The sequence below is a fragment of the Grammomys surdaster genome, unplaced genomic scaffold (assembly GCF_004785775.1).
Source record: "Grammomys surdaster isolate TR1022 unplaced genomic scaffold, NIH_TR_1.0 125600, whole genome shotgun sequence".
In the NCBI taxonomy this organism is placed as follows: Eukaryota; Metazoa; Chordata; class Mammalia; order Rodentia; family Muridae; genus Grammomys; species Grammomys surdaster.
The window spans coordinates 1,545,897-1,569,293 of record NW_021620443.1 but is presented as its reverse complement, the minus strand read 5'-3'; positions in this window follow the sequence as shown (position 1 = coordinate 1,569,293).

The window sequence follows — 23,397 nt, the reverse complement described above, 5'->3', positions numbered from 1 at the left end:
ATGAAACACTTATTTGAGGTGTTTCCTTCCTCCATTCATGTGTGAAGCGGTGAAACTTTATGGTTATTTATCCCAAGGCAGATTATGAAGTTATACAAAATAAATCAACCCTGAGTAGATTGTTATGCAAAACAAAATAGGTAGAGATATAAGCTTGTGAACTTTTGAAAGAAAAAAAGAAAGGAAGAGAGAGAGAGAGAGAGAGAGAGAGAGAGAGAGAGAGAGAGAAAGAAAGAAAGAAAGAAAGAAAGAAAGAAAGAAAGAAAGAAAGAAAGAAAGAAAAAGAAAATAGTGCTTTGAATCCATTGGTTTGCTCTTCTGAATCAGTTCTTGTCAAATACTTTCATAGCATCTGGTCCCAGCTCAGAAAAGAAGTAGCTCTTCTGGTGCTAACCTTTTCAGAAAGTTATAAATCTTCTCTTTTTAATAATCACTCTCCAGGAAGCCAAGATCAGGAGGGCTGAGCCCAGGCTATACTTTTACATTCTGTGTAGAGCATGAGGGGTAACTTTGCTTTTGAGCTCTGCTTCTTACTGTTTGACATTTTCTAGTGGGTGAGCTAATTCTAAGAGATGGATCTGGAACTTGGTTGGTTTAACTCATCATTGTGTTCTCTTGTGCCACACTGGATAGCATTAGATGAGCAAAAGTGAGTTACATATGTCAGGATTTTAAGAAAAACCATAACAAGGCACTATGAGTATAGAGGAGGAATGCACATGAAGTGCTATGAATTCCCAGCTGATGGTGTGCTCCTAAAGAAACCAGACAGGTTTCCAGCTGGAAAGACATATTGGCTGCACATTGCTTTCGAGCCTTAGGTGCAGAATACAAAGAGGTATTAGAGAGAAGAGCTGTGACTTCCATCAGTCCTGACTTAGTTACAAGTGAAGAACATTCCAGAGAAGACCACATTAGCCATTCTTCAAGGTTCAGAATACAATGATTTTGAGGTGTTATTGTGGACAGAAAATCACAATATAGGCTAGCCTCTTGACACTGAGCATATGGAAGCTTAAATTGCCCATTAGGCAAACATTCTATTTTGATTAAGTGATATGATAATTTCCTTTCTGCTTTAAACTTCCCACTCATCTCCTACTATGTAACAATATCTAACACAGAAAAATTATCATATGCACAATCCCAGGTTGTTACTCTATTTCATTCATAAAATAATTGTGAGTTAGGCAATGCTTTCAATTTAAAAGTTACTAGCAGATAATATTTGGGAAAAAAATGACCCTTTGATACAATTGTATATTGTGAATTATCTACTCAGATTCTTAAACTATCATTCATCTCAAGAAACTGTCATTTATTTGTGATAAGAGCATTTAAGAATCTCCCTCCATTGTGTCTATATTTTTATATATTGTGTCTTATTTGTAAGCATTGTGAGAAGATAATATTGCTGCCTACCACCCTCTCTGCAGGAGATATGAACACCTGCTTCTCCCACCAAACTACGACATTTCCTAAACAACTACATCCAAATTTCTCTGAGTCCTCCTGTCTCTAACCCCTAATGACTACTGTTCTGCTCCCCAAATATATGAGCTAAGAGCCTTTTAGATTACACATGTGAGTGAAACCATGTGCTACTTGAACCTCTGTGCCTGACTTACTGTATTTCTTATCATGATTTGTTTCATTCAGTAGTATGATCATCAGGTCCAGGCACATTGCTGTGGATGTCAGGATTTTTTTTTTTCTTTTTAAAGGTCATATCATGGTCTATGGTATGTTAGTAGCCTATGTCCTTCTTGACTCTTCCATCATACATTTGACTAATTCCATATCTTCACTATTACAAATAGTGCTACAAGAAACATAGAAGTTATAATGGTTTTCATCAAAAGGACAAATACTGATGAGGATGTAGAGAAGGGGGTACTCTTACCTGCTAATATTGGAAGTATAAATTAGTACAACCACTATGAAAAATAATATGGATGGCCCTTGGTCCTTAAGAAATAACTTTTGCCATTTTGAAAAGTAGAAATTAAGAACCAGTAAGCAAAAGAACTTTCCAAGGTCATCCATCTAAAACACAGAACATTTTGTGCTGTTCATATACACAATGCTACCTCTTAATCTACTATATGTCACAAACATAACATAGAGTTCAGACCACTTTCAATGGAAAGAACTTCATTTTTTGAATGTGATAGCCAAGTAAGATAAGAAAAATAATGTATGGAAAATATATAGTTGCATATGTATCTTCATATCAATATAGACACTTTTGTTCCTCCAGGGTCTTTTCTTTGTTATACTACCATTGAAAGGCTCTCTGGAAGTTTGGAAACAGTAGAATAAGTGGCAAATAACTGATAGACTATTACACAGACAGGTGCCATTATATGTTCTAAGTGGTAGAGAGAAAAGAGTTGTTTAACTCACACTCCACACACATATTTGCATCCATGGAACTCTCTGGCATATTTACTGCCAACCACAAATGAAGCAAACGGGGTGAGGTCTTCCAGTAGGGCCACATAACCGTTAAAGACACTCATGGGTGTATAAGCTTCTGGGCGTGACTTCTGGGAGAGTTTAAGTTACACATTCAACAAAATCAAGGGTGGGCATCTGTGTGTGGCCTTGTATCCTTGAGACTCCAGCCTACCTGACCTGATTTGAAGGCTTGCATTTGCTCTGGTTCTGTTTTCTCCTTCTTCTTCTTCTTTTTATTTATTTTTATGTTTTAACTTTAAATTTGTAAACACTGTGTCTTTTAAAATGCTAAAGATCCAAAAGCTAACACAGCGTTCAAACTGAAATTCAATCAGTGGTTATATAGCACAATGTCATAATATTTTCTGTACTATTTTCTCTTGCCTTATTAATATAACCGTCACTCTATTAGTTTTAACTGCCTCCGAAGACTGAGCAGATGTCTTCAATGAATACTTCCATCCATAATTACCCCTTATTTTTTTTTTCTGGAGAAGTTCAGCTAATTCACATCCTACCAATGTATATGAAAAGTTTAAATGATTTCTCCCCCAACGCATTACCTTTTTCTTATCTACATTAAGTTCCATCTGTCATTACGGCGCACAGTCTCACACTTTGATTAGATCCTTCTGGAGGTTTTAACAATCCTTGTGAGTTTTCTTTTCTTTCTTTTCTTTTCTTTTATTTTTTTTTTTACTAACCTAAATAATCTCACAGCATTTTATAGAAGAGCTTTTTAACAGTTATGACTTTTTGTCAGTCTTGCTTGGTATGGATTTGCTATTAGTAGCGTGTATGCATAGAAATGTGTTCGGGGTGATGATTCAGCGATAGGAATGCAGAGATACTTAAACAGAAAAAAAAATACAAAAGCAATAAAATCAAGTCTGGAAACCTTTTACTTTCTTTTGGGTGGTGTTAACATACTTATGTTTCGGGAATAATTTTGATTAATTGCTACCAGAAGAATTAAGGAAATTCCCATAGGCAATTATGCCTTTGACTCAAAATTGTATCTGAACATCTTTGCTTGCCAGATCTTTTGAAATGATGGTAATTGGAAAAAGGCCCTTGACCTTCCATCTCTGAAGATGTTTCTTTAAATTAAAACTGTTTTTAATACATTCTGGGTCACTAAAGGGAATAACTTGTCATGTTTCCAAAATCCAACTGGTTTTCCCTGTTGAAGGTAGATCCAAGAACAGGGTGCTGGGCTTTTACAGCCTGGCTTTATCCTGATAGACAATGCTGGACTTCCAGTTTGCAGAATCATCTCTCCCACTTCGGCTCCCTGAATTTGGAAGTCATTTTTAACTCCAATTAAATGCAATCTATAAATCCATTCACTCAAAACTGATGAATACATACTCAGGCTCTGCCAATTGGAATTATGATCAAGAACTGCACAGACATGGTCTCTGACCTTCTAGACTAGCCCAAACAATGTCATTGTCATTGAGGTGGAGTCTTCCCATCCCTAAGGAGTGAACTTAAATACACCTGTTGAGAACTCATTGTTTTCTGGCTTTATGCTAAGCGATTACCTACGTTACCAATTTTAGAATTTGTTGGTATTTTACATATGAAATTAATAAAGATTGAGGGTTACACTCAATGCTATTCGTGTACCAATGAATGATGTAGGACTGGAATTCAGGCACACCGCATTTCAGACTCCTGTTTTTAGCTATCTATTACCTTTCCATACTAATAACTGTTCAGAATTTAACTTTTCACTTAATTGCAATCACATTCTTGGAAAATGCAACCCAGTATTTATGGTTCTGTTGTTTGACATTAGAAAGAATCATTTTTATTTCACATAGGAATGTATTAAATTATTGAGGTAAGTTTTCAAAGTCACTGTATTTCCTCTTTAAATTTAACTTCTCTATAAGTCAGCAACTGAAAATCTTTTGTATCTTATCACTCACTCTTAATATGAATCATCACAAAGTGAACAGACTTCTGCACATTTTAACACTTTCTCCTTTCATTTGATGCTCACCATACCCTTATGATTCTCAATTCCTTTAGAGAAACCAGAGTTTGGTAAAATCAAAACATATCATATTTTATTGGACGACACAGCATGGATGTGCTAGACAAGGTTAATTAATCAGTTCTTTTGAAATCCATTGGATCAATTAGAAAGCTAATCATTTCTTGGTGATGTAAATAACTATTGCTTATTGATTGATAGTTAAACATTTCTCAAAACTAAAACAATTTACAATAAAAATGAGCATTTAAATGGGTAACTCAACAAGTTGTATTTACAACTTGGCATTCTAATATCCTTTGAAAATGTGATCCTATGTACCTGACTTCTTAAAATCCAAAATACCACAGGAACATACAATTTTCACATAAAGCCAGGATAAGCTGCAACATTGGCATGTGTCTGAATGTAAAATGCTCAAAGCTACTCCAAGGGGAGAAAGAAATAGAAGGAGCTGCAGTGAGTACACCCTTGGGACAAAAGGAGAAGAGAGAGAGGAGCTGACAAGGGTATCAAGGTTTAAGAGATTCACACTGTAAGATAAAGGGGGCACTGCTTCTAGGGAACACAGCCTAATGACAGCCAGCAAGCCCGTGGACAAGCAGGTGTTCCTACAGGATGGAACTGAGTCCTGACAAGTCTCAGGCACTGTTCTTTGCTTTACTGAGAAGGAAATCCTGCCTCAAAAAGCACACATCATTACTAGACCTACATATGTGACTACACGTGCACAAATGTGCATGCTATACATAAATAGAACTTTATATCTGTTTGATTGTATTCTAGCATGCTGTTCCTAGCACAACCCTGTCCTCTCCTGTTTTGAGGAAAAGAAAGCTCCATCTACTCTGTCGAAACCTCCATACTCTAGGCACCAGATATAACGGTGACCAGAGTTTGTTCAATCCTAGAAATGGAAGATTTCACTCATACTCCTGCAGGGCTTTAATGAGAAAACGCTTTCTTATATCCTTCTCCTGCATCTTTTCCTAGCCAGCACTATAGGCGGATTATTTTAATTGGCATTCCTGTTATTATAATGTACAGGTCTTTATAACATTTTAAGAGCTACACCAGAGCCTGTATTGATGAAACAATAAAATAAAGTGTTTTTCTTAATGCTAGCATTATGGCTAATCCAAACCAGATTTCAAGGGAGAACAGGGAAGAAAAAGCCGAGAGGAATGGATTTTCCTCGCTTCAGATAATTAGTGGTGGTGAAAATTTCAGTGTTTGGAGTACCAGCTATGTCCCTTCTCCAGGGTAGAGGCAGAGTCTCTCATCTAACAGGAACACTGTAGTCACGTGATGCACATATTGCATATTAAATGTAGATTTAAAATTAATAGAAATACAGAAATCCTTTATGGCTGATTTTTCTTTTCTTTTTCTTTTTTTCTTTTTTCTCTTTCTTTTTTCTCGTTCTTTTTTCCCTTTTTCTTTTTTCTCTTTCTTTTTTCTCTTTCTTTTTTCTCTTTCTTTTTTCTCTTTCTTTTTTCTCTTTCTTTCTTCCTTTCTTCCCCCCCTCTCTCTCTCTCTTTCTTCCTTTTTTTTTTTTAGTTCTTGATCTTTAACTGTATGCTCCATTTTGTTTCTGAAGCTCTAGTTTTCACAGTAGGTCTTTTTTTCCTCTTAAACTATTTTTAACGTTTATTTTTATTTCGCGTGTATAGGTGCTTTATTTGTATGTGCACCTGTACAGCACATGTATGCACTGTTCACAGAGGACAGAAAAAGGTGCAAGATCCCTTGGAATTAAGGTTACCGATAGGTGTGAGCCACTGGGTGCTGGGAATTGAACCTGAGTCCTCTGCAAGAGCACACAGTGCTCTTAACCACTAAGGAATCCCTCCTGCCAGTCAGAAGTCCTTAAATAATTGAGGCACCATGTTTGTGGACTATGTAGGGTCAACACCACCTTTTACCATTTTCCTTTATAATCTTTTTCATGTTGGTCTAGTCTTAGTCACACATATGCTGCCAAAATAATACACTTAGGTATTTTTCTAAGATGAGTTAAATATATTCCCCAAAGTGCTTTCAAAGATGTGCTCGACAGAGCTGCGCTAACTGCTCTATCCTGGTGCAGAAGACGACATAGCTTGTTTACAATAGCTTCTTATAAGCCAACTCATAACATTTTAATTCAATGGGATATGTAACTCATGTTTCAATTAAAAGTAAAATTATTACTCTCCTTCATTTGCGTGATTTTTTTTGATAGAATAGTACATTTATATGGTAATTTTCCAAAGATCAACTTTATTTATCGGCAAAGAGCTATTCCGTGATTGTTGTATATTTTCTTTGCTTCTGAAATGTTATCACATTTAATTGCCTGATCTTATTTGGGTTGCAATCATAGTCATTAATTAGTGAGAAGGTGAGGGACAGCATCATATCTAACTATCTGTTACGGCTGCTTTAATGAGGAAAATACCTGCCATCATTTTAAAGGCATCCTAGATTCGTGGCAAATGCAGCTTGCTGTAGTGTTCTCATTTAGGCTGCGAACATCAAAGGAAATTGATGTCAGGTGTGAACAGAAGCTGTTGACTATATCTGCTGAGGAAGCTGAGTGGTGTGTCTGGGTAGGAGAGATGAAGGGCAGCTCATAACATTAACGGAACTACAGGTAATTAGTGTAAACTTTCAGTGCCTGGTGTGTCTGTGGAACAAAAAAAAATACATTATTTATATTTATCCACTCTGGTACCATAGAAGTTTAAGTATTTATTTCTATTGTTTTTTGTTTATTTGTTTCTTTGTTTCTATTTTTATGAAGAAGGCAGTGGCTAATATTGAATAATAAATCTGTACTAGTTCCAAGACACATTTTTCAAAGCTTATAAGAAAATCATGGTTTAGAAGCAAAGAAAATTATAGTTTAGGATTACGACTAAAATAGCAACATAAAAGTTAGAACCACTCCTTGATTTTTGTCTGTATTACTAACTTCAGCAGGGCAAATGGGAGGGCGACTGATCAATAATATGGATGCTTTAATGAGCATTTCTTGTGGAGCAAAACTCAGCGCTCTAAATGGCAATATTTTAGCAGAGTAGATCCTTTAACAACTACACTTATAGATGGTGCATCTGTAATTCAATGTGGCAAAATAATATTTACATTCCCCAAAGGCTGTTACAATATATTACACACAAAAATGAGCCTGTAAAAGAAATGCCAAACTACAGATGTGCTGGCAGCAGAGGCAGCCTCTGTGGATTGCTCTGCATGGCAAGCCCTATCCGTCTGGAGAAACCACCCTTCCTCAGTTGAAAATTGGAATTAATGTACTGAATATATGCTGGGCTTTCCTTGGCTTTTAGAGGTAGAATTGAACTTAACTCCCATTTTAAAATATGTGCAGAAGTCCCTTCTTCATGCCCTTATTTCCCCTAGAACATTTATTTGATGATTCTCAACTTCTCTTGATATTCTTACAACAGTTTTTCTATTGAGAAGAAGGCATTTTCCATCATTCTGTTTGTGATACGGAAGATTACTCTTTATCTGTACACTGCCCACTTACCTGTGTAGACTTGGTTGATTAGCTGCAATCTCCCTAGTATCTATTGACTGCAATGAAGGCAGCTTCTTCTTCCCTTCGGATCCAATCAATGGGACAGGCAAGCTTCAATCTCCCTGATTACTTCTGAAAGCCAGTGCATCCTCATAGGAAATATGGATCTATATCTATGTATACATATCTTACCCATGGCAAAGTTCTCTGCGAGTAACATGTCGAGTGCTCATTTCCTTAAAATCTTTGATATCTCTAATTTTAATGATAATAATTACAGTATTATATGCCCATCTCTCCAGCTGCCTATTTTCATATTTTTATTCAATCATTTGGCAATCTACTTTTAAGCATAAACATCTGAACATACCATCTGAAATAAATATTAAGTAATTAATTTAATTTATTTACTTAATTTAAGAGGTTAGTTTACCTTTATAGTAGACCATGGAGATATCAATGTACTCTGTGAGGAAGCTTTCTCATGATCATGCTCAGTTGGAGCATCATCCTGACAGCTACAAGGCTCTTCCAGTGACAACGTATTGCTGATAGTGATGGTTATGTTTCGTGGAGTCAGACTCACTGTGCTTAAATCCAAGTTCTATTTCTTTATGGTGCTCAATGGTTAGCTCCTTCACGCATTTTTCCATTAGAAGAATGCTTCTTCCAGTCAATCATGTTGAAAGTGTTTGGTGCATTTTTGGCACAATATACCGTGGAACTTTGTGATCCCTCATTTGCTTTCATTATCAGGCTATTTATCTCTAACCAAAATAAAACTCTGGAGGCTTCATATCCTTCCCCCATTCCTTTAGTTATTTAACTCATATTTCTTAATGTCCTAGATTTCAATGCTCCAATAGAAGTATTAAGGAGAAAACCAACAAACAAATTAAAACTGTACTGGAGACTTTACATGGAGCAGTCCAGACATCTTCTTTTGGGTCTCATTTGATCAATCCCTAACTCGACATTTCCAGGTAAGCCAGTGGGGTCCTATGCAATTTACAATCCCACTATTTCTGACTTCAGATTCTCCATGATGTTGACAATGTTCTCACCTCTGCTCCTAATTTCCTTGTATCTGTCTTGCCCTTGAGTACTCTCCTCTAGCTTCAGTGTTTCAATTTCCATGTATGGATGTGCTAGCTCGTGAGTGTGGAATGCCCATTAAAGAGCTCACTCTACGTTTGAGTCCTGTCTGAAGACAGTCTTCCTAGTTCCACCTGGAGATGCACAGAGACATCAGCTTCATCTCAGGTGTAAATCCTCTCACTGTCTTCTATCGAGTGTGCTCACCCTCCAAAGCAGGATTCACAGAGACTGGCTAGTGATGCTTTAGCCTCTCAAGTTAGTAATGTGGCATCATGTTACAGACCATTCCACTTTCTGATGCCCTTTAAATCCAAATTTCTAAAATTTATGTGGCAAGAAATATGCTTTGTAGGATTTATAGGACCCCCATGGTTACCATGGGTGCTTTGAAGATTTGTCTAAGTATAATCAATGCCACAAATATTAGAGTACCCTAGAGAACTAAGGTGTGGCATCAAGGTCATCTCTGACTTTTCCTAATAACATATTGATTATCTCATGACTAATTTGATAGTGGACACCTCCACACCAGTTGTCAGTAACCTACAGCAGATAAGGGCAACTGTTCTACCTGTGGTATTTCTTACAGACAGGCCTACAGAATTGGAAAGGAAAACGTAATTTATTTAAGGCTACGAAAAAGGGGAAAATGTGAGTGCAAATGTGGGAAACATAAAAGATAAAATGTGTTGGGACAATGTGTCCTGGAGAACAGATGGCTGCTGCGGGAGGGAGGTGGTTGAGTAGCTGTCCTGAAAGGAAAGGAGAGTCTATAACAGGGAGTGTCTATATAAATCTCCCCAGAGTGCTAAGGAAGAGAAATTTAGACTAGCTGTTGAGCTGAATTCATATCAGAACCCAGTGCCTTAGGGTAACTGGACATATCCTTTTCCAAGTTTCTTTAGTCCTCTCATCCAGGAGAGTTCCTCACTGACATGATACCAGTACAGAGTTTGCTCCTCTTGAGACAAACAGACCATAGAGAACTAAAATTGCTGTTCTCAAATACTGTCAGCCTTTTCAAAATTGCTCTTCTCTTTAGTGTTTAGCTAAGAAGCTGGAATATATAATCATTATTTTATCCTTCTGGATATCCTTCACACTATATTGATTAAAATACAGAGCTACACAATAACACGATTGAGCTTACTGCTGTACAAGTATGCCAAAGATCCTAAATGTTGACTCTGTTAATTTTAATAAAAATTTGAATACCATCTTTAAAACTCAGCCACATTAGATGAAAGAAAATCATGTACTTTCAACCCAATAGACACAAGTCAAAATGCATTTTTAAAATGTACATCTGAAATGGAACCCCTCTGCTGTGTTTAACTGTGAAGTTACACAATAGAAGAGATGTCCTCATGCCTTTCCATGGGTCCCATGCAGCCACCTGTGTGGATGTGCAATTATTAAGCAATCTGAAACATTGACCAACTCAAGGAGTAAGCTGTGCCTTCTAGAGATGTCCTTGAAATGTCATAATTACCCAGCTGACTTTCTTATACTTGAGAACTAATGTCAGCACAACGCCTGATCTTCTCTTTTTCCAGAATGATCTATGAGAACAAAAGAGGGTGACCTTAAAAGCATATGCACAAGAAACTAAACATGGCAGCATGGACGTGGGGTAGATGGCTCAAACAGAAACACTAGGGAACCTGAGAGCTGAGACAAAAATGAAGAGGTGGGTAACTTAACTCGGGAGCAGAAGGAAACAAAGTGGAAACAGAGAGGATACTTTGTTTCTTTAGGTCACCACCACTGATACTTTGTTTCCTTACTTCACCTCCACTCCTAGCAAAAGTACAATCACTACATGAGTCACAGTTACCTGATATGGGTCATTTAATGTCAAGCATAAGCAAAGCTGAGATAAAATAAGACACCTCTCTTGTCAATGACTCATAGCTCTGAAATTCCAGCACCCTGTTGCCCTGTTGCAGTCTGGGAAATAGTGAAGAGGTGCCTATGTAAAGAACATTTAAAAGATGTACTTAGTAGCTCTAATGTGGTTCTGGCATTTGCAGTATTTGTTTTTAAACCATAAAATAAATGACTGAAGTTCTCATTCAGAGAGGTGATATGGGATGAGATAGCATCTAGTGTAATAGAAATAAGTGATATCTAAAACAGAGTGGTGGACAAAGGGTCCCCCATAGAACAGGATGCAGGACGCAAATCCTTTGTTTTTACTGAGAGAAATGTCACTCCACACACACACACACACGCACACGCACACGCACACGCACACGCACACGCACACTCATACACATACACATTTAAAAAGATAAAATGACCATAGGTGTTCTGGGATTGTAGCCACTTTACATGTATTGAATTATTGATTCTCGTTGTTGTATTAAATTATAAAGCCAATATCAAAGAATTCTTTGAAAACAGAAGTTGTGTTCCTGTGTGGATTGGGTGGAAAGATTTGTTATTCTTTTAGATTTGAGTTAGTAGTAATAAACAGAAAAGTTAGAATAAAGTTGTAACTGGAATACTAGTAAAAAGAAAAAGCAAGACTGTAGTCAGTTGGGTAAAAGATAACCAATGATAACTTTCTACAATTAGTAAGAATTTAGTTTGCTTGCAATTGGTTTACCAGAGAGCTTTTCAGAACAGAGATAGGAAGATTGTATCCCCAGAAGAAGCAATGATGGACTGGTCTTCCTGGCTCCATGGTACAAGTATCATTTCACTGGATGCTCACAGTTGACTGATTTCATGCTATCCCTCCTTGACAGGACTGTGAGGTTGCATTCACATTAACTTGGGGAAGATTAAGGAGCTGGGGAGGGGTTAAGACCGAACTTTGCCTGGTCTCTCTGGCATCTAAGTAGTATCCTTTCTCCTCTTATTTCAACAACTCACTTCCACACATCCAGAGATGAGAAGGAGTTCCAATATCCAGTCAAAACAGTACTTAGAGAACACTTGAGTGTATTTTCAAAACAGCAGTTTAGCTGTATCTTGTTTTCTTTATTCTCTAGAAAATTCTAATATGAGAACCTTTCTCTATTCTAAGGGATACTTATGGGCTTTGACTCTAACGTCTTATCCACTTATTTATTAACTTAATACCTTAGCACTTTTCAACAGAGATTTGACACAGTGAATTTAACATTCATATGTAATATATAATGTGTGCATGTATACGTATGCATTTTGTGAAACTGTATCATTTAGTCAATGTCAAGCAAACTCTGGGATTGCAAAACAAGGTATAAGCATGACCTGAACCACCTCTGAGACACTTTTTTTGGGGGGTGGGGGAATCTGAGAAATTACTATAGTATCTTTGCTATTGAATTCTGAGAAAACCCTGTCCAGCTCTCAAAACAATAATTTTCCATCCTTGGAGTAATTATTTCTTTATCAGAAGCCCCAGAGAAAGGAAAACATTGTTTTAGGTTCAAAGAACACAGGAAAATGCTGTCAGAGAGACACAGAAGCCATAAGTCATATAAATGTACGTGATAGTGATGACTCTGACGTAGAATGAAAAATGAGATTCACCATGAACCTGTTGGCTTCTCTAAGAAATCAGACACCCAATACTCATTGGTCTCAAAGGGGACATAGCTCTAAATGCTCAGATGGTCATTTATAAGCATGAATCATTTGACCATAGAAAAATTGAGAACATTTGTTCAGTTCATCACCACAGAGGCTGTATGAAAAAATACTCCAAGAATACAACCCTCTTCTTGGTAATGGTGGCATACACCTTTAATCCTAGTGCTTTGGAGGCAAAAGCAGGCAGATCTCTATGTCTGGAGCCAGCCTGGTCTACATAGTGAATATCAGGATAGCCAGGGCTACACAGAAATTCTGTATTGGAAAAAAGAAAACTCTCTGAAAATGGGGCAGTCTAGACATATCACTTGAGTTTGTTGACAGTTCTTTCATCAAAATGTAGAGCCAACGTTATCTCTTCTTAGATATGCTCAATCATAAAGACTAATTTTTAATTATTATAGCATAACAGTGTACTATAACATGCCGTCAGAGGTTAGCTTAGGAAAGCATACTTCTAAGCTACATTCTAGGACCTAAATCCTTTGCAAATCTGGCAGGATGTTGTAAGACATTCCAGGGGACAATTTTAAAAGTCAAGCATTTTGCCAGCCTCAGCCAAGGCTACAATGCCTTCTGGGAGCCAACAAAGCTTTAAATCATTCCCCAATGGCTCTTGAGCTCAGTCCTGATTGCTAATGGAATGGGATGAAGTATCAGGAACCTGGCTCAAAATTTTCCACATGCTGAGCAGAGCAAATGCTGCTGATGTTCTGGGTCCCCAAGGGTTAGGATGGTGTGTTCTTAGAAGCTGATGAAGACAAACTGGGTCACGTTCACTGCTAATGCACAGAGTACTCTGTGTAGAATACGGTTTACTTCATTACATTGGTATACTTTCTATTAGTATCAAAGCCACTAGAGAAATCCATTCTGACAGGACAAAAAAAAAAAATCCTGAATATGCTTCATACTTGAAAGGGAATGAGAAGACAGAGCTTGCTACTCCTTCTTTGCCCACATTCTTAGCACAACAATCAAAACAACTGGTGCCCACATTCCCAGCCAACAATGGCTTTCTTTAGGAGCACCAATCCCTTTTCTGCCTGATACAGTGCTCAAATTCACCAAGGCATTAGAGACTTGGAATCATTATACCTACCAGAGTAGGAACCTCCATGAGGTTCTCTGACTATGGTGAACGACTCACTTTAGATAATGAGATTGTTGCTAAACCACAAATATTCTGTTCTAATAAAGACAGGAGCCAGCTGAATATCATATACGTATACACATATGTGTCATATACTTATACATCATATACATATATACATATAAATCATATACATGTACATATACATATATACACATATACATATATATACATACACATGTACATATATAGATACACATATACACTTATACATATATGCATATTCACCATATGCATATATACATAAACATCATTTAGGGCATTTTAATGTTTCATATCATACTCATCTATGAAGTTTTGAAAATAATCTAGACCATAAAAATCTAGACATCAATAATGTCCCATAAGCGAGTTCCCCTCAGACACCTCCCTGTATCAGGTATAGCTGAGAGCTTGTTAAAATGCATATTACCAGGTTCCACAAATGCTCCCTGAATATATATAAATGCAACTAAGGAATCTGCTCCTCTGATAAAATTCATGAATATGATTCTCAGTGGAACTTGAGAAACAATGACATAAAAGTCACGGCAGAGAGAGGCTCTCAAAGAGTTAAATCCAAGAAGCATCTCCCCAACTCTAGCACTAGGGGCACTCTTGTTCTTGCAGAGTACAGGAGTTTGGTTCCCAACATGGTGGCTTACAGCCAACTGCATCCCCAGTTCTAGGGTATCTGATGCCATCTAGTAGCCTCTGCAGACACAAGGCACATAAAAACATGCAGGCAAAGCACACATACACACACAAGCAGATTTCTATTATGTCTCTCGAGGATAAGAGTCAGTTATGGCATGCAGTCTTCAAAAGGGCTTCAAAAATTCCCTCCTGTTTTCCAAAGCCACTCGACTAATAGTCTGATTTATATCCAGCAGTAATGATTTAGTCTTACCATTGTGAACAAACCCATTTAATACTGTGCAAGGACAGTGGCTTGTACATCTATACCTCTTAAACTTAAAATGCTATCTTGCATCCCTGGTTGAGTAATTTTTTTGAAACATAACATAAGGCTCAGTTAACGTAACTATGAAATGACTAATGGTATACAGTAATTAAGTTTGACAGAGGAGAGATGCTAGAGCTAAGAAGAATCTTCCAGCATTTCTCAAATGACTTCATTCACAGCTAGCTGCCTTGATGGACCCTCCATGCCTCAAATGCAAGTGAATGCTTTTGTAACTGTCTCAGGTCAAACGCATTCGAATACTTTTTATTTGGAACGTAGACTTTAGTTCATAGGTGAGTGGTATGCTCTTTTACTATATGAATGCTCACTTTGAATCTCCCAGCTTCTCAAACAGCAGAGGAACTCTGCAGGCTAACCATGGTGGGTGGTAATGGACAATACCTGTAGTCCTTTCCAGGCCTTGGACATTTGAATGAACTGATAGCTCTTTAAGCAGAGAGCTTCATGGCTTCCTGCCCAGTACCTGGAACAAGGCCTGATCTGTAGAAAACCTCAAGAACACTAATTTGTAACTTTGTATGAGCACTGAAATCACCTGGGGTGTTTGTTAAACTCTCCCTTAGAGATTCTGCCTAATGAGTCTAGAATGTGAACACGACACAGGGATTTCAGAAAGCTCTGCGATGCTTTGAGTACATGGTGAATTTTGAGTGCCACCCTCCTGGAGCATACCTGTGAATACCAACGGCTTCTGCCTACATTTTAGAAAGGGACAAGTATGGCATGTTATAGCTGGAATTATTGACTAACTGTGCTGATGAAGCCCCACCTATAGAACTCTTCTGCTTCACAGTCCCTGGGGGATAGACCTATAAAATGAAATAAGCCCTTTCCTACCCTAGTTCTTTTGATCAGAGCATCCTATAGCAATTGAAAGTGAACAAGAACAGAAATCCATTCGATTTTAAGTGTATTCTTTATCAGACATTGTTCTAAATGATTTGCATATCCTAATTTAACATCTTAGTATACAAGACAAAGAAAGGTATTGGCTCCCTGCTAACAGATTAGGTTTCTTGTTTAGAGATGTCCTGAGACTTCCCAAATACGTAGACAGAGACCCCAAGAAATATGTAAATCCATATTTCACACTGACGTCAACACTCTTGCTTCCATATCCTAATTCTCTTTAGGAATAGCTGTAATTGCTTTTAATTCTGAAATTCTGCAGTGGAGTGCAAATCAATGGTTTAAGTGATTTGGAAAATTGCTCATGGTTCTGCCATCTGTAACATCAACGAAGCACTCTGCCATGGCAAAGTTTTAGAGACTGGAGAATATCTGTGTTCACTTATGATTTGCACAGCAGATGTCAACCATCCTGGTCATTTGTTGTGGATTTGGCCTAAAGCTTTCATTATGTTATGTGGGTTCCCAAATTGCAAGACAATCTCGCATGTAAGACCTTGAGGGTCTCTGCTCTCAGTTGGTTTCTATTGGTAAATAAAGTTGCCATCAGCCAATGGCTACTCAGGGAGATAGAGAGAAGACTTTAGGATTCACGGGCAAGGGGATTGAGGGAAGAAAAGGAGAATCATCATTCCAAGAAAGGAATAAGGTGCAGGCTTTGAGAGCTGCAGAAGACAGAGTACCAATCATTTAAGAGCCAGGTAAGAGCGGTCTTAGGTGCCCCCACCATTGGGTCTAGGGCAGCAAGCCTGGAAAATAGATTTTAGAACATAGTGAAGTAATAACTCAGGTGTATTGGAGGGGATGCATTAGCGAAAGTTTGGGAGTGGCTCATCCACTTACCTGATTATGGCATATTAAATATAAGGCTGCATGTGTGTCTTTCATTCAGGAATCCAGAATACTGGGGCAAGTAGCGAAGAACTCCAGTAGCCAGCGTGATTTTGAACAGTGTTAATCACATACAGCAATAGTCATTGGCCTCCATATTTATACCAAGTGTGCCAATGTCTTTCTTAAATACTCTAAGGACAGACTTCTTTACACTTCTGGGTAGGTGAGTAAATACTTTCTTATTTGATATTCATAAATCTTTGTACAAGGCATCACTTTTTCTTAAAGTTTGATCTCTCAACTTATCCGTCAAGATTCAAGTCCAGCTTGATGGAGCAGGTGGCTCGGTGAAGCCTTGGATTTCACAGAAGCAAAGGTGCTATGGACGCTTTGAATGTTCGTTGAGTTGTATCAGTTACTCCCTCACTGTATCAACAAAACAATGAAGACAATTATGACCAATTCAATGTAGTCACTGTGTCAGGGTTTTACCACTGTGAACAGACACCATGACCAAGGCAGCTCTTATAAGGACAACATTTAATTGGGGCTAACTTACAAGTTCAGAGGTTCGGTCCATTATCATCAAGGCAGGAGCATGGCAATGACCAGGCTGGCATGGTGCAGGATGAGTTCTGAAGACAAACAGTAGAAAACTGGCTTCTAGGCAGGTAAGACTAGGGTCTTAAAGCCCATGCCCACAGTGACATACTTTCTCCAATGAGGCCACACCCCCTAATTGTGCCACTCCCTAGGCCAAACATTTTCAAACCACTACAGTCACACACCTTCCTTAAGGAGAGTAGACATGGATAGGGTATGGGTAAGCCTTCTGAAATGCTGCAGCAGTCCGTGAGATGGGGAATGTGGTGTGTGCTGCCGGCCATTTGTATGTGCCTCAACATGCTACACTGATTGTCTCTTTTAATCACCATGGAAAATGAGCATTTATAACTATTATTAATTACATATCTTAAAATCAATGGCTATTTCTTTTTTAAAAAGTTGTAAATTATTTTTAATCTGTACATGTGTGTGGCTGTATGTGGGCATGTGCAAATCACTGTAGTACAGTGAGGCCAGAAGCTTTGAATCCCATGACCTAGCGTTATAGGAGTTTTTTAGTTGCCTGACAAGAATCCTGGGAACTAAACTCTGAACCTTTCTGTAAGAGTATTAAGTATTTTAAACCTAGGAGCCATCTTTCCAGCCTATTTGGTTACAAATAAATTACACTTAACTGTATCAAGCTATAGTGTAGTCATTTACTATATCATATTATATATATATGTATATATATGCATATATTATATATAATGTATATTTATATTTTATATATATATAATATATGCATGTATTATATATATGTCCACTATATTATAGCACAATGATGTAACTAATCAAAAGAAAAAACTCAATTTTATTTATGATGGGAAAGGGACAGGTTTTATTCTGAATCACATTATTAATGAAGATGATTATTAATGACAGCTCCCTGAGCCTACAGGCCAATGTAGCCTCAGTTCACAACCAACTCTTGTACCTTTCTCTGAGAGGCTGTCTGTCAGCAAACAGCTTAACAAAATCCTAACACTGCTCTGAAGAAGGAGGGTCAGCCTTCCATTGTCTCCTGAACCTGCTTTAAAAAGCAGCCTACTGCTGCAGCCAAGCATGATAACTAAGAAATCTAGAAGGGATACTCAGAGCAGAAGTGCTCTCCGAGTCTGGAGTGATGGTGGCCATCATGGGAACTGAGCACAGACACTCAGGAAGAAAAAGCAGAGTTAACATAGAAGACCTTTATTCCCCAAACAATGCAGTCAGCACTGTTATCTCTCAGGAACCAAGAAAAGTGTTGCTGAGTGTCGTGAGCACGAAGAAGCTGTTGCTGTTCCACAGAGATTTTAGACTTTTTTTAGACTTCTCTTCTTAAACCTCCCCTTATCTGTCCATCCACAGCATTTTAAACACATTTTTGCACTCTCTGAAACTGCTTGCAGTTGTCATCCTGTTCACACCTATACCCTTTTCTATGTGCACTTGGTAAACAATAGTATTTATAATGGCATCTTTGTTATTTTAAACTTGTAAGTACATGGTAAGATATCACAAGGTGCAATCACAATTGCACTTCCCAGAGAAGTATTCTGTCTGACACAGATGCCTCTCTCCCTCTCCCTCTAAGCCTTCCTTGCAGGATTGAATGGCACCTGCAACTGTAACCATGTTGATGTTCCAACCTCTCCCCAACTAAGGTGAGTTTTCAAGGAGTAAGTTTAGTCTTACTTCCTCAGTTGAAGATACTGCCATTTCTGTTCCAGCAGTGGTTTGCAAGTTCACATTGTAATGGGCCCTCATGGGATGTGCTACCAGAAGTCCAAGAGATAAAGGCTGGAGTATAGACTTAATTTTTTTCTTAAACTCTACTTTTAGTAAGGGTTCTTAAATGGTTTAAGTTCTCTTCGAGCCCACCACTCACCAGAGGTAGTAGAAAAGAAAGGTTATTAGGATACGGGGGAAGTAGACCTGTTTAGAAACACTCGTTTGGAGCAAATCCAAATTGTGTTGTCAGGATATATATTAGCAATCTAATTTAGTAGTATCAGGATAGTACACATAAATCAGCAGAAGTGGCATGACCCAGCAGAAACAGCCAGTTCTCAGCCAAATCAGCAGGAACAACCAGGACCAACGGGAACATCAAGAGAAGTTCTCCACCATATCACTCACAATGAAGTAAAGATCAGGGAAGAATCAGGACCAATGAGGTGTTGTAAATTTAACTGTTTAAGCCTCCCATCACTGTCCATTGTGTCTTATGTGAACTTCCTCCAAACATCACATGCCTTTCTACAGGTCTTGCCTCAACAAGACACCATCCGACACAACTGACTGTCCAAAGAAACCACAAGTTTCCACTTTACTGGAGAGACAGCTCAGTGGCCAAGATCATGTGCTGCTCACATAAAGGACTCATGTTTGCATAGTGGGTGGCTCACAACTATTTGTGACTCCAGTTCCCGAAGCACAGACACCTTCTGCCAGCCTTTGTGGAACTTGCACTCACATACACAGACACATACGCATGGAAATAAAATGGTTTCTGAAAATCATCAAACAGTGCTTCTGAAAACCTCTAGAGCAGAAGGCTTCCCCAAGCTGGCTTGGATCATGACGAAAACAATTTAAAAGGAAACTTAAGTAAGGCTCATGTTGCTTGGGTGCATTGATATGGGCTGTGGTGTGACCAAAAATCCTATTTCTGCCTTTCCCCTGATCTGTCTTTAGCATTGAAAGTTACTTCACTGTCTGTCTTTCATGAGCCTCAAGATGCAATACTTGCATTCATGTTCAGCATAGGCTTAGAAATAATAACAGCATCAATACGTCCAGCTCCCTTTCTTTCACAGGATAGCTTCACTCACAATAGAAAATGACTGGCCGAGGCACAGAGCACTTTATAAATCGTTTCTGTGTTTCAAGTTTATGTACAGCAATCTTTCAATGTCCTTCAAAGTAAAATCAATGTGCTTTGTTGGCCTAAATGTCTTGAAATTTTAAAAACCCAGGATTGATACCAGATGATTTTTTCCTATTTTGTAAAAAAAAATAAAATCAATGTTGGATTCACTTCCTCCAACAAATGCGGCCATTAACACACCATAAAAATGAAGTTCTCCTTGGGAGTGAAGGAGTGGAGACCAGGAGTGAAGCCCGGAGGGCCAGTAAAATGAATGGAAATATACAACTTCAGGAGGTAGGAGGTGGGGGGGGGACCCTCTAAAATGTAGCAGAGACCTGAAAGGTGAGAGAATCTCAAGATTCAAAGGGAGGAACCTTAGATGAAATGCCTAACAGTGGGAAGAGGAAACTCATAGAGTCCGCCTCAAGTAGGAAGACAGGGCATCAAGTGGAGGGATGGGGTTGCCATCCCACAGTCAAAAACTTTGACACAGAATTGTTCCTTTCTCAAAGAACTGCAGTAGCAAAAAAGTGGAGAAGAGACTGAGGGAAAGGAGGTCCAGTGACAAGGTCAAATTGGGACCCACCTCAAAGGGAGGTTCCAAGGTCTGACACTATTAATGATGCTATGATACAGTTACAGACAGGAGCCTAACATGGCCGCCCTCCGGAAGTCCAACAATCAACTGATTGAGACAGAAGCAGATACTTACACACAACCAATGATCTGAAGTCAGCGACCTCTGTGGTTGAATTAGGGAAAGGCTGGAAGAAGTTGAGGAAGAGGGCAACCCAATAGGAAGATCAGCAGTCTCAAGAAACCAGCACCCTACCCCAACCCTGAGATCTCTCAGACACTGAGCCACTAAACAGGTAGCATACACTAGCTGGTCTGAGGTCCCCCCTAACACATACAGAGCAGAGGACTGCCTGGTCTGGATTCAATGAAAGAATCACCTAACCCTTAAGAGACTTGAAACCCCAGGGAATGGGGAGGCCTGGCAGTGTGTGGGGTGGTGGTGGGGGAGACATCCTCTTGGAGACCTGGGATGGAGGGAGGAGGAATGGGATGAAGAGGGCAGAACAGGAGGGAGATAATGACTGTACTATAAAAAAAGATTAAAGAGAGAAAGAAAGAAAGGAAGAAAGAAAGAAAGAAAGAAAGAAAGAAAGAAAGAAAGAAAGAAGAAGGAAAGAAAAGACATGAAGTTCTCTCAACTCTTTTTGTTACCACTGCCAGCTAGGTACTACCCCATCAGCCCCTTCCTACAATCAATGAATCAGCCAATATATTTAGTAAGTAATTGTTCTTACTTTTATTGTTCTTTAAATACTGAGAAAAGTGTGACATGCCTGAGTTAAACACAGTGAAGTTTTGATCAAAGTGTCAGGGTTCTTTTAAATCAGTGTCCTGCTATAGACCAAGTTGTCCTCACTTAAAACTCCTTGACTTGCTCTGACATAAACAACCAGACAAGAGGAATTCCAAACCATCACAGAAACACCACCACAGCCCCAGAAGGAAGACATCTTTAGTTGGATGTCTGGGTGAATTGAGCAGAATAGGTTGTGCTTCCCAGTGGAACTAATAATCAAGTTTTCGATATTGGATGCTCACTCTCAAGTGCCGGATCTGTACTACACACTCTAGAAATTAATTTTACAGGACGAATTTCAGGGAGATGTGGAAGATATTTTTTTAAAAAGTTCGAATAAAACAAATAAACTTACACCAAATACTGCCCCCCCCACAGTCTCTGCATATTTGTGTGTCTGGGAGGGGAGGCACATGAGAGAAAAATGAAAATTAATACAATTAAAAGTGAAGGAAAAACAATACATATTTGCTAAGGGGAAATAAGCTCCAGATAAAAATAAAATTCAGTTTGCATTCTCTCAATCATATTTTTCACCAGGTCCATTTGCACAGTTGGAATTAGGAAAAAAAATAACAACAACAAGAAAAACCTGAAAAAAGCAAATTTGCTACTTGCATATTTGTTAGAAGAGAAAAAGAGAAAAAGCCCTGTAGGTCAAGTCTCAGGGAGAGAATGCCAAATGTCTTTGTGTCCAGTTATTTACGGTTTCAGATAATTGTACGGAAAATATCAAATTTGCATAGCGTGATTATTGCTGATTATTTATCTAGCAGTCAAAATGTTTCAGTGGTTCCTAGGATGACAGATTGACAAGTCCTTAAAACTCATTCATTTTAGAAATTTGCATGTAATTAGGCAATCACGGAGGGATGTTTGTGGACAGAGGATAACACTACAATACGCTGGAAGGGATTCAAATGCTTGACAAAGTGTTAACATTATCTTCAGATGCAACCAAGCTTTAAACGCTTGGCTCGAAACCACTATATGTATGAATTAGGTACAGAAGATCCAGGAAATTATCAATGGAGTGAATTACAGTTGTGTTTTTGTTTTTGTTTTATTTTTTTCTTTCTTGAAAAAAAACTAAAAATCACTCACTGGACTATATTTGGGGGTATTGTTAGATTTAAGCTCACCAGACAGGTTCTAAGATGTGAAGCAGAATCGCAAAGGAGAAAAGACAATAAATGACTTAGAAAGGGCAGTTATTAGTTCCCTCGGCTCAGTCCCTCTCAAGGAACATGACCCTTGGTGGGTTATGCCTGAACCTCAGACTTCTACACACTCAAACTTGTAGACTCGGGACTTAGGATGATTATGAATTTTCTCTCCCACTTGTAAAGGTTTTAAATATCAGGGAGCTTCTTGCAATTGAAGTTTCCAATAAAGGAAATACTTTTTTTTTCTTCTATCAAGAAAAAAAAAAGTTGTATATTTCAATTCACTGCATCTTAAAATTACAGAAGTATGGTATATACAAAATGACAATCACAATTGCAGATACAAAGGCGCTCCTTAAAAATGAAGCCTGTCATTATTATGTGGCCATTTCCTGCTGAAATCCTCCACATGGCTTCTTCAGGAAGAGATGGACATTGTAAAATCTGCATTTGAAAGTTCCAGATTGTCTCTGATCTTCACACAGAACTGTCTTTTCAAGTAATTGATGTATATTATGTAAAATGCTTCCTTTCAAAGCCAGACTACCTGAAGTATCAGGTTATTATAGTAATTTAAATCAATGAAAAATCTTAACAAAGGTTTATGAAGGGTTATGAAAGGAATAAAAGTTATTTCTTTTGACTGCTGGATTCATAGTTTATAACTTGACTTAAGAAGATAGGTGCTCATCACTTTGTGATATTACTAACGACTTTTTAATAGAGTTTTTTTGGATGACAGCATTTTGTAATGCCGAATAGTAAACTAAATTTCTGAGCATAGACTCTGAAGCCATGAATATTGCCTAAAAAGTACAGACTTCAGGAGACAAATAATGAAGGAACACGTACGAGG